This window comes from Zootoca vivipara, chromosome 7 (assembly GCF_965207765.1).
Source record: "Zootoca vivipara chromosome 7, rZooViv2.hap1.1, whole genome shotgun sequence".
In the NCBI taxonomy this organism is placed as follows: domain Eukaryota; kingdom Metazoa; phylum Chordata; class Lepidosauria; order Squamata; family Lacertidae; genus Zootoca; species Zootoca vivipara.
Genome location: NC_142590.1, coordinates 57,677,026 through 57,689,474, shown reverse-complemented (window position 1 = coordinate 57,689,474; position 12,449 = coordinate 57,677,026). Strand labels below are relative to the sequence as shown.

General features: G+C 43.0%; 1 long non-coding RNA gene across 2 annotated transcripts in view; it reads left to right on the top strand.

Moving 5' to 3' along the window:
* The first annotated feature begins 5,894 nt into the window (after positions 1-5,894).
* LOC132592445 (uncharacterized) overlaps positions 5,895-12,449 on the top strand; it is a 67,166-nt gene continuing 60,611 nt past the window's right edge. Inside the window, exon 1 of one of the 2 annotated variants that reach the window (XR_015950839.1) lies at positions 5,895-6,417. This is a non-coding gene — a long non-coding RNA (uncharacterized LOC132592445). The remainder of the gene's footprint in view (positions 6,418-12,449) is intronic. The other variant, XR_015950845.1, reaches the window with a different exon arrangement.

The window sequence follows — 12,449 nt, the reverse complement described above, 5'->3', positions numbered from 1 at the left end:
AATCCCAGCGGTTTCCACATGTGCATCTCTCCAACCTGGCAAGCAAGAGGCATTGTTACAGTTCAAAGACACATTGCAACCAGGCTAAAGAACTGGAGGGCTATGTGGCACAGGGCCAAGGAGGGGTGTTGCCTGTGGGAAGGGATGTGGCTTTGAGGGAGGGGCGTCCTGGGCTGGTCCCTAGGGCCGACTAGACCTGGAAGTCACATTTGGCCCTTAGGCCTAAGGGACAGATTTATATGGAAGGGAAAAAGTTTGCAGAATGAGAATGTCCAAGGGAAAGTATTTCCCTAGTTCATAGAATGTAGAGTTGGAAGGGACCATGAGGGTCATATAGTCCAACCAATCTTTCCCCCAACATGGGTATGATTACACCACAGTGTGCATTTTTATTAAAGTACTGTAATAGCAAAATATTGGATAATGGAAAGTGTTATAGCACTATAACGATAATCTAAAAACAACCCCTGGAGCAGCCTTAAGTAATGAGAACTAGCATCTTCTTTCCAGTCTTTCAACCCTCCATTATTGAGGTGAGCAGAGAAGGTGGGAATTGGACTTGCATCAGACAAGCTTTAGAGGAGCTTTGGAAAGCAGCAGCCACGTTGAGGAGAGACAATAGAGCACATGCTTTGCATGCAGAACGTATCAGTTTCCGTCTCTGGCATCTCCAGTTAAAAAGGATCAGGAGTAGGTATTTATAAAATTTCTTGCCTGGGACCCTGGAGAGAATAAGACCAGATAATGCAGGACAAATGCTCTGGCATAAGTTTCCTAGGTTTTTTAAAGGGGAAAAACTATCCTCCTGTTGTGGAGATTAGGCTGCTCATAAGAGAGAACTGGGAAGAATGTAGGAGATGTTTATTCTGACTTCCAGATCAATGCTCTCCATGCTATAGTTAGCTCTGTTTTTAAGGCAGCATATGGATAAAGTTAATAAATAAATACTTTATTTGTTTACAAGGACAATAAAATTGGGAGTATTACTTCACCACTCCCTCTCTCCCACCCATTTCCTTTCCTTGTATTTCTCTTTTAAAATCCCAACATTTCCTTTTTCTTTGTATCTTCTTTCCTTTCCTAGTCTCTTTTTGGCCCAGAGGCAGTTTTTTATTTGGCAACACGCTATCATGTGGAAGGATGATAAGGTGTCTAATTAATAGATTAATTAGTTGTACAATGTTCTTAATGGCCTATTACAGGAAAAATCATTCAGACATTTTCCCCTTGTTGTGTGATATAATTTATGGCTGGGTCATAACATGGTTTATCAGCTCTTCTGCATGCTAAAGGGATGTTGCCAATTTAGGGTGGTTGTTGTTTCTGTTAATCATATGAATAATTATTTTAGCAAGCAAATAACCTTTAGATTTTTTTTGTGCAATGGTAGGAACATTAGCTGGGTGTGCTGGCTGGGGCTGATGGCAGTTGTAATTTCTCATTATTGCATGAGACCTATAATGGGAGACCTATAATACAGTACATGGGTATTTGCATGATGGGGGATGAACCCGAGAATCTTGTGTACATGAAGTTTTGGCAGTGGGGTGATGTTATATAGCAGGCATGTCCAACAGGTCGATCGCGGTATCAAGTTAGTGATTGTGTTCCTTTTGTCAAATCTCCCCTAAAAAAGCTCAACAACTCCTGGCATTGACAATGGGTAGATCACAGCCAGTCTTTTTATACCAGGCATCCCCAAACTAGGCCCTCCAGATGTTTTGGGACTACAGTTACCATCATCCCTGACCACAGGTCCTGTTAGCTAGGGATGATGGGAGTTGTAGTCCCAAAAACATCTGGAAGGCCGAGTTTGGAGATGCCTGTTTTATACTGTGAGTAGATGGCAGTCTCTTGGGAGTTTGATATGCCTGACCTACAGGGTCATGGAGAACTACTGAAGTATATGAGCTACACAATAAATTGCTTAATGTTGATATAACAGTGATATTATCACTGTTGGATATTGTTAATTGACCTGTTTTAAATGCTTAGATGCACTAGTAATTGTCAAACTGTCTATATCAGGCATCCCCAAACTGCGGCCTTCCAGATGTTTTTGGGACTACAACTCCCATCATCCCTAGCTAACAGGGCCAGTGGTCGGGGAAGTTGGGAATTGTAGTCCAAAACATCTGGAGGGCCGAAGTCTGGGGATGCCTGGTCCATATGTTATAATGTAACAATATTGTAATTGTTATGTATGGTATCTATGGATATTGTGCTCTTACTGTATTTACGGCTGCAATCCTAAAACTTTGGGTGGGAGGGGGAAACAGAGGCTATCTCCACCCTATTTCCGTTCCATTACTGCATTCCCATTTCCTCCAACGGGAGCTAAATAAATGGCAAAAAACCAGTGTCATCTTTTCTTTCAAAAGTTTCAAGACAGCTCAAAAATGAATAATATATCAAAACATATAAATTAATTTTTTTAATTAATGAACAAAATGAGCTACTACTGGAGAATCTTAATTATTTCAATCATGTTAATTGTAATTTTGTCAGCTTTATTATGGCCAATAGTTTTCTTATTAAAACTCAAAAGTGGTATGGTGGGACTTTATATCTAGATACATAACTGATTAAAATTTAAGGTTGTCTTGAATGTTAGTTCTACTCAGAGAAGACACAATAAAAGTAATTAATATGACTAACATAGGTCTTCTAATTTTAACAGGTCTGCTTTGAGTAGAACCAACATTAGAGACAACCCTTAGTAATTATTTTATTCATTGGATTGACAACCAGATTTTAATTGTTAGGTTTTGTTGTATTTCATATCAGATTTATTTCTCATATTGTGTCTATCTCCCCCTCCTTCATATTGTAATGACCTATGGTTATAATCAACACATATGAACTAAACTGAATAAAACAAAACATAAACCTGAATAAAAAAAATTACATACAGTCAGACATGTATAAAATCATAAAAATGGAACCAGTAAAAAAGAAAAAAATCACAGATATCTTAAAAAGACCAACTCAAATAGAATTAAAAGTCTGAGTACAAAATGAATTTTGTCTGGCACCCAGATATGACATAGGTGCTAAGCGTAGCTGCTTAGGACATAAATGCCATAATTTGGGCATCATTAAAGTATCATGGCAGGCTTAGGCAGTATGTGGACCGAGAACTCCCAGAAGTGCAAGCTGGATTTCGAAGGGGCAGAGGAACCAGAGACCAAATAGCAAACATGCACTGGATTATGGAGAAAGCTAGAGAGTTCCAGAAAAACGTCTACTTCTGCTTCATTGACTATGCAAAAGCCTTTGACTGTGTCGACCACAGCAAACTATGGCAAGTTCTTAAAGAATGGGAGTACCTGATCACCTCATCTGTCTCCTGAGAAATCTCTGTGTGGGACAATAAGCTACAGTTAGAACTGGATATGGAACAACTGATTGGTTCAAAATTGGGAAAGGAGTACAACAAGGTTGTATATTGTCTCCCTGCTTATTTAACTTATATGCAGAATTCATCATGCGAAACGCAGGACTGGATGAATCCCAAGCCGGAATTAAGATTGCCAGAAGAAATATCAACAACCTCAGATATGCAGATGACACAACCTTGATGGCAGAAAGTGAGGAGGAATTAAAGAACTTTTTAATGAGGGTGAAAGAGGAGAGCGCAAAATATGGTCTGAAGCTCAACATCAAAAAAACCAAGTTCATGGCCACTGGTCCCATCACCTCCTGGCAAATAGAAGGGGAAGAAATGGAGGCAGAGAGAGATTTTTCTTTCTTGGGCTCCTTGATCACTGCAGATGGTGACAGCAGTCACGAAATTAAAAGACGCCTGCTTCTTGGGAGAAAAGCAATGACAAACCTAGACAGCATCTTAAAAAGCAGAGACATCACCTTGCCAACAAAGGTCCATATAGTTAAAGCTATGGTTTCCCCAGTAGTGATGTATGGAAGTGAGAGCTGGACCATAAAGAAGGCTGATCGCCAAAGAATTGATGCTTTTGAATTATGGTGCTGGAGGAGACTCTTGAGAGTCCCATGGACTGCAAGAACATCAAACCTATCCATTCTGAAGGAAATCAGCCCTGAGTGCTCACTGGAAGGACAGATCCTGAAGCTGAGGCTCCAATACTTTGGCCACCTCATGAGAAGAGAAGACTTATTGGAAAAGACCCTGATGTTGGGAAAGATGGAGGGCACTAGGAGAAGGGGACGACAGAGGATGAAGTGGTTGGACAGTGTTCTCAAAGCTACGAACATGAGTCTGACCAAACTGCGGGAGACAGTGGAAGACAGGAGTGCCTGGCGTGCTCTGGTCCATGGGGTCACGAAGAGTCGGACACGACTAAAGGACTAAACAACAACAGCAACAAAGCATTATGATCTCTGGGCAGGTTTGTACATACTGTACTTAGAAAAAAACAGAAAAAAGGAAAACACACGGAAAAAACCACTTGTGAAAAAAAGATGCTGATGGGGTCATTCTGTTACCTGTTGTTGTTTTTAGTTGTGAAATTTGATTTTATAATGAAGTTGAAAATACTAGGAACCATGCACACTATTTAAAATATCACAAAATGAATCCATCTGACAGCGTCAGGCGCATATATATATATATATATATATATATATATATGTCCTGCATAATGAACATAACATGCTGATGCTTGTATTTGAGGATGTCTGCTCAAGCACAAAATATTCCTTATGTAGAATTCTAAGAACAGCATAATATGAAGGAAGAGCTATTCGCGGGGATTCAGAATTTTTATTTATTTATGTATTTAATAGATTTGTATGCTTACTGAGGCTGAGGTTGATGGGAGTTGTAGATCAGGAACATCTGGACACCCAAAGGTTCCCTACACCTGCTTTAATATGACATCCTGTTACTAAGATCCTGCTCTTAAAGTTAAAGGTCCCCAACTTCAAAATGCTGAAGGTAGAGTCTTCCTTGATCATCACTACTTTTCTTTCAACTTCCCCCCCCCCCATTCTTCAAAGAATAAATAAAAACCCTCTCCACACAGGAAAGATGTAGCTCCTATTTTGAGGGTGGTTATGCTTAAAAATGAAATTCTATTCATTTTTCTGGGAGTAGGCCCCACTGAATACAAACAGATTTACTGTGAAGTAAACCTGTCTCAAGGCTGCACCAATTTGAACCACTAGCTGGGACTGAATGCTATTTCATTTTTTTAAAATTCCTCATAAGAAACAATGCTGGAGAAAAGTTTTATCCACCTGCTCTATATCTTGCTAGTTTTCTTTCTGCAGGAATATATCATTTTTAGTTTTATGGCTGGTGCAGAGTATTCAATTTCCCACATTCAGTTATCACCCTCACCTTCAGTGAGAACTAGGCATTACTGTGCAGCTGTGATCCTGACCCCACTTACCTGAGAGCAAGCCGCACTGAATTCAATAGGTTTACCACTGACATGGTTAGAATTGCAAATAATTGTGCAGTACAAAAGTTGCAGTGTCTTGATTCTGAAATGCATCATCTTTGGAATTGAGTGAAGGGGAATCAGGTATTTCATTGGATTAATCTGCTCTTTAAATCTTTCTAACTCCAACTGCTTTCATCTACCCCACCCCCTTCATTTTTACTTTTGTATTGTGTACAGTATATTAAATTGTCTCTTGTGGGCAGAGACTAATATTTTAATATCTGAGAAGCACTTGGAAAATTCCTTGTGGTATGTAACAATAATAATATAATACTATATAATGCAATATGATTATAACTTGATATAATTCTATGATTCCTGTGCGAATATTACAATATCCGAGTTTGTTTAGTTCCTAAGCCCACTTAGAACTGATCGCTTTCTCCGTTCAGCCAATAAATATACGGAGGTGTACCGTGCTGAGCCAATAGCAGAGCTGGGTTGCTTTTGCAGCACTTTTTCATTCCTGAAACAAGCACATTCAGAGAATGGTGGGAGGCAGGAAGTTCTTGTGCTTAGCGGGGTCGGAGTGTACTTGCCGAAGAGCGGTACATCTTCGCCTCCACGCATGGACATGCTTAAAAAAGACAAGGCAGAAATGAATACAGCAAGTAGGCGGCATAGAAAAAGGAGACCTTGATCGTCATCTGACGCAGTTTGCATCGCGGAACAGTGGAGGGAGCCAGCAAAGAAGCCTGCAGAGGCGCGTAAACAAAACATGCCTGCGCCTCGTTTGGATGGATTCGCCGGGTAAGGTTTGTGCAAAATCTCATTACCGGAAGCTTGCTATGAACTGGCACGCAAGGAAGTAGATTTGATAATTACAAGGGGGACCTGTAACTTAAAACTGCATGTAGGCGGAGGAAAGCAGAGGTCTACAGGAATGACGCTCCAAGAATCTGCAGTATGTTGGAAGAGGCGACGTGGTTGACCTTGCGAAATATGCCCTGAACAGTTAAAGATGAAAAACAAATGAACGCCACGCAAGGAGGTAAGGCCGTCGATCCAGTGCGTTGTTAGGAGCCTTTTAAGAACGTTAGAAGGACAGCTGCTGGTAGTTTTGACTCGCCCCATGATGATTTTGAAGATCTTCGCTTTAATTTTGCTTGCAGCCTTCCTGGTTGACGAGAAAAACCTTCCACGTGATGTGACCTGAAGGGTTTCAAGCTGCTGTTCCAGGACAAGGACATTTTGTGCGAAGGCCTTTAAAAAAAAGGTTTAGCCGTTTCAAGGTCTCGCTTTTGGAATATTTCGGTGGCCTTTTTGGATGCGTGCAAATCGGGGGGCGGGGGGGGGGTCTGTTTTGTTCTTTTGTTTTTCCGAAACTAGCGTGAGCGGCAAGTGACCCACTTAAGACGGGCGGCCGCGCGATGGAGCCGCTCAGAAAAGCAGGGAACAGCTCCTGCTGCCGTCCTGTTGCAGGAGAAAGGGAAGCGCGCTCTGCAGCTCGGAGGGAAACGTTCTGTTCCGTCGCTGCCGCCGTTGCCGAGGCAATGACAGCGCCGACGATGATGCAAATGGTGTAACCGGTTCAAGAGGCGCACAAGCGCCGCCCACCTCGCCAGGAACCTGCATGCTGGGCTCTCAGGCGCACTTTCGACGCTTGCCGAGCTGGGTTGCCGGATAAAAGTCGCGCTTCAGTATTGCTGTGGGGAGAGGGAGAGATGGGCGGGCAGGCAGGCATGCTGCGGAACTGCGGCGCCTGCAGTTCCAAAGTTCTGTTTCTACAGCAGTGGCCCCTTTCCTTAGTACCCTGAGTTTCTGGGAGTGCTTTAAAAAGCATTTTGACAGCCGTGCAGCGGAGGATCTTAAGAGTTGCATGGCCTGGGCATGTTTGGTATGAGTAGTACTGTAAATTCAGTGGGGCATACTCCTAAGTCAGCGACTAGGCATAACATTTCCTGCCCTAAAGATTTTAGGAGCAAATTTCCGGGGGACTGCAGAGTGTAGACAAAGAAATGTGCAATTATTCTGCGGTTTATCATGTGCTTGTTGATACATGAGGTATAAGCAAGCTTTTCAGTAAAACAGAATTATTTGGTAAGTGTAAGGAGTCTCTGGTGTATTTGTTTTTTCCATTCTTTTTACTTGTTAGAGACTTGGAGGGTGCTTTCCGTGGACATGAGCTTTTAACCAAGGCCACATTGCTTTGAGCTTTCTAGAACTGTTTGTAGGCCAGCTGAAATTGGTATTGACAAAAGTAAGCTGCTTTCAAAAATTTGCTTTTTCCCCTTGCTACAGAAATTGTGAGTTTGGGGGAAATTATTGAAGAAGATGAAAACTTGCATTTATCTGAAGATGCACCCCACCCCACCCCACCCCACCCCACCCCGGCAGTGTCAAAAGAGCTGACATGTTCCTTGACATTACCAGGGAATGAATACTTTTATAAAGCATTGTGGCAAAGTATATGGGGTGTTTTTTGTTCAGTGCCTAGCAGACCACTCAGAATCCCCCCCCCCGGCCCGGTTCTTTAACTTGCACAAGATTAGGAAAATGTAGTGTAGCAGCATGGTATCACATACACTATATAGAAAATGTAAATATTTGGTCCAGGTGGCTGCAGTTGATTATAGCACAGAATCTAATAAGGAAAGTTAGTTTGGTGTACCATGTCTTTCAGTTTATTTCGATAACTTTAGGGTGGGGGCATTTTCAACAGCAACCCAAAGTCATCTGGGTCACTTATATCTCCATAAATGCTGCTGACAAGTGCCAGAGTCAGTCTTGAGGAATGGAGACAAATTCTAGAAGGAAGGCGATATTAGTCAGCAGTATTAAGAGACTAAGACCTTTAGTGCTACTAAAGAAACCATGTTGTTGGTTGTGATATGAGCTCTTATTGTATGAAGGCTTCATTTAATGACAATTAGACTTGCTGATTAAGGCACCTTGTTTTTATAGACAACAGACTTCAGGTGCCTCTGAAAGCTTTATTTTCTTAATTTGTTTTTTTCAGTGGGGAACTGAATAGAATGGTTCTGTCACTAAGCCATCTTTTGAGTTACTATTTCTATAAACAGGACCTATATTGTATTCTAAATCTAGTTTCTGTCATTTTAACAGTGGCTTATCCCTATTTGCCATTATGTCACATAGTTGAGCTTCCTGATTATAGGAAAGGGTACATTATATACAATTTCATTGTTATAATTTTTAATAATTAAACCTCATCAAACTAATAAAATAGTATAAGTCTTTTAAAATATTTATTATTGCAGATATTTAGGATACAATCTACGCATATTTAATCACTGATAAAACTCACGGATATTGGGAGAGGCATTATTAAGCCGGTTAGCAAGTTCCAATTTTTTTTTAAAAAAAAATTAGCCACATTGCTGTGGTTAAACCACTGAGCCTAGGGCTTGCTGATCAGAAGGTCAGCGGTTCGAATCCCTGTGACGGGGTGAGCTCCCGTTGCTTGGTCCCAGCTCCTGCCAACCTAGCAGTTCGAAAGCACGTCAAAATGCAAGTAGATAAATAGGAACAGCGGGAAGGTAAACGGCGTTTCCATGTGCTGCTCTGGTTTGCCAGAAGCGGCTTTGTCATGCTGGCCACATGACCTGGAAGCTATACGACGGCTCCCTCGGCCAATAATGCAAGATGAGCGCGCAACCCCAGAGTCGGTCACGACTGGAGCTAATGGTCCGGGGTCCCTTTACCTTTAAGAGTATGAAACATTGCAAACAAAAAACCTAAAGGTAATAGTGACTTAGTTAAGGGACATGTTTTCATTCTCTGAATGTTTCCGACTTGCTATTTTTGAGACTGATTGTTTCCTATTCACACTACTTTTAATAAGAGAGTAGGATAGTTGTCTGCAAGGAACCCTAATTTTAAAAATAGGAGCTCTTTAATCGTTTATGAAGCTAGTAAACCTCTATATATCACTGTGTGTGCTAGATTTTCAGAATGATTTCCTGTTGGTAGCACTGAAGAGCTATATTTCTAAAGTACTGTAGGTGGTTCTAAAATCACCATATCAGTGTTGTGCCAATGTACAGAATGGATGCTGCTGCTGTCTAATAACAACAGTGAGCGTTCCTCAGGACCAGGAAAAATATAAAATGTAGCTACAAAGAACTTGCTTAAAAGGTACCTGCAAATTTTGCCCTGTAATTTTCTTTCTAGGAGCGCTAGAGACTTACTTTTTTAAAATGAAAGCTCAGAGTCTGAGGCACCTGCATAGGGCACCACTGGAAGCCCTCGTGGGCACACTGAGTTGGTGACTGCTGCCTTATAAGAACCAGAAGCAAATGATAGTCAGTGCAGTTAGCGTTCACTTTTCTTTATACTGTACAGTCGTACCTTGGTTGTCAAACTTAATCCATTCCAGGAGTCTGTTCGAAAACCAAGGCGCAGCTTCCGATTGGCTGCAGGAACTTCCTGCACTCAATCGGAAGCTGTGTTGGACATTCGGCTTCTGAAAAACGTTTGCAAACCGGAACACACACTTCCGGGTTTACAGCGTTTGGGAGCCAAATCATCCCGAGTACCAAGGCATTCGAGAAACAAGGTATGACTGTACTTTATTTATGAAAGAGTTGTTTTCAGTATGGCCAGCTGTTCAGTGTTTAACGAAAGTAGATGCTGGCAATAAGGCCGACCAGGATTTTAATATTTTGGGTCCCACCCCTTTAAACTGTTGCCTTGCATGGCAAGTGCACAGCAAGCAGCACCTGCCCAAATCTCCAACTTTGTGCACAGCGGTTCCAGAAGCCTTGATATAATTTTGCTTGGTTTTATCTAGTTTTTATGAAATTTTATTGAATATTATTATTGTATAGTACTGTATGTTTATTGCTTTTTTGGAAACGAGCTAGATATTTTTATTATAAATAAATAAGATTATGTGGATAGCTTGGCTACCTCGGGTTTGGATTATTACATTTTCTCAAATTCCTCAAACGGTAAATTTTGCTGTGGGTCCCCATCACCATAACTTTTTGGTATACAAATATATGCATTCAGGTTGGCAGTAGGATAAACTGACATTTAATAAAGAGAGAAGTGGTCTTGCGTGAAGCCAGGTGCTCAAGACAAAACAAACACTTGCTTAGTTGATTTCTATCTCCTGTCCCACAGCTACCAGCACTCCAGCCTTGGCCGTTTTGTTCCAGGACAAATAACAAAGCCAGAGGAATAAAAAACAAATCATGTGAAAAGCACTTGGGGGGGGGGATGCTACCATGGCAATAAGAAAGTCAAGTATTATTTTTCCCTTGAGATATTGGAAGGTTGTAGTTTCAGTTCTGAAATGAGTTTCTTTTCTCCCCCCCCCCCCGCCCCATAGTGTTTAACTTTTTTATTATCATTATTTATTTTATTTACTAAATTTGTATACCACCTTTCATTCTACGGTCCAAGGGCAGTTCACAACAGAAAAATACAAAATGAGAACACAAAATGCATAATAAAACAAAAACAAACCAATAACTCTCCTCCCACAAACACATTTAAAATGCCATATAATGTTAATCATTCAAAGGCCTAGTTAATAGGGAAATGTTTTCGCTTGATGCCTAAAGATATGTAATGAAGGTGCCAGGTGAGCCTCCCTGGGGAGAACATTCCACAAACCACCGCAAAAGGCCCGTTCTTGTGTTGGCACCCTCTGGGCCTCTCATGGAGGAGGCACACAACGAAGAGCCTCGGATGATGATAGCAGGGTCCGGGTCAGTTCATATGGGGAGAGGCAGTCCTTGAAGTATTGTGGTCCTGAGCCTTTTGAGGCTTTATAGGTCAAAAACAACAGTTTGAACTGGGCCTGGAAACTAATTGATAGTCCGTGCAGTATCCCTAATATGTCCCAATTGCCCAGTGCCAGGAACACACACTCTAGATCGCTCCCGCCCCCCGCCCCCCAACTAGACACAGAGCCTGGAGAGAGAGATGGAATCTTTCTAGACTACAACAATTTCCCCTCCCCGACCCTCAGGTCCGCCCTGTTGCTGCACCGAGTACCCAGCCAGGTGAGCACAGTTGGGTTAGACCAACATCACCCTGTTTGCCCACCCAGGTCTCAGTGATACATACCAGATCGGCCTCATCCACAGTCAGATCCTGGATGATGGAGGCATGGGCGTACCCAGGATCAAAACTGGGGGGGGGGCACGCCAGCCACACACCCCACCCCCAGCCATGACGTGGCCGGGATCCCCCAGGAGGCGTGGTCAACATCCACACACCCCAGAGGGGAGGGGGTCGTTTCCAGCCGTTGCCGAGGCGGCCACTTGCACTTCTGCCTCACCCGCTCCTTTACCGGCAGCGGGGACTTAAACGAGGCAGTAGCAGCAAAGCTGCTGGAAACCTGGCCCTGGACCTGGGCTAACTTCAGCCCACACTCCTTCCAGTCACAGCGAGCACAGCACAGAAAGTGTATGTATGCAAATGAGGTGCCGCGGAGCATTGTGGGGCAGCACTTTCTGTGCTGTGCTCGCTGTGACTTGAAGGAGTGTGGGCTGAAGTTAGCCCAGGTCCAGGTTTCCCTCGACGGAGGCAGCTTCGCTGCCGCTGCTGCCGTTTCACTTCAGCCGAGCAGGCTGAGGCGGAGCACAGCTGGCAGTGTCCCTGCCTGTCGTGCTGTGCTCTCCCTTTTTTTGCTTCTGGGGGGGCACCTGCCCCCCCTGCCCCGCGCTGGGTATGCCCATGGATGGAGGCCTTACTCAGAACCAACCTGGCATTCAGTAACAGCAGCGGCAGACCTGTCAGCTGGTTGATAGGACAATCACAGTTTCCCAGGTTGGAGGAGGGGCTGGTGCATGGCATGGTCACTCACTGCCTGTACCATGTGCTTGCCCTAACCCCATTCCTACCCCATGCCTTCCCTTGCCCAGAACCACTGCAATTGGGGTGTTTAAGCGTATTAATTCTGTTGCTTCCAAAACTGAGCTCTGGGGGGAAATTACTCGGTCTTGATGCTTATGTAGAAGGATGTGTAGCATGTGCACCTGCATTGCCAGTCTTTATGTGGTGAGTGGGGAGAAAGAAACATGTTGTGTATCTGTAGCCTTGCTGTGA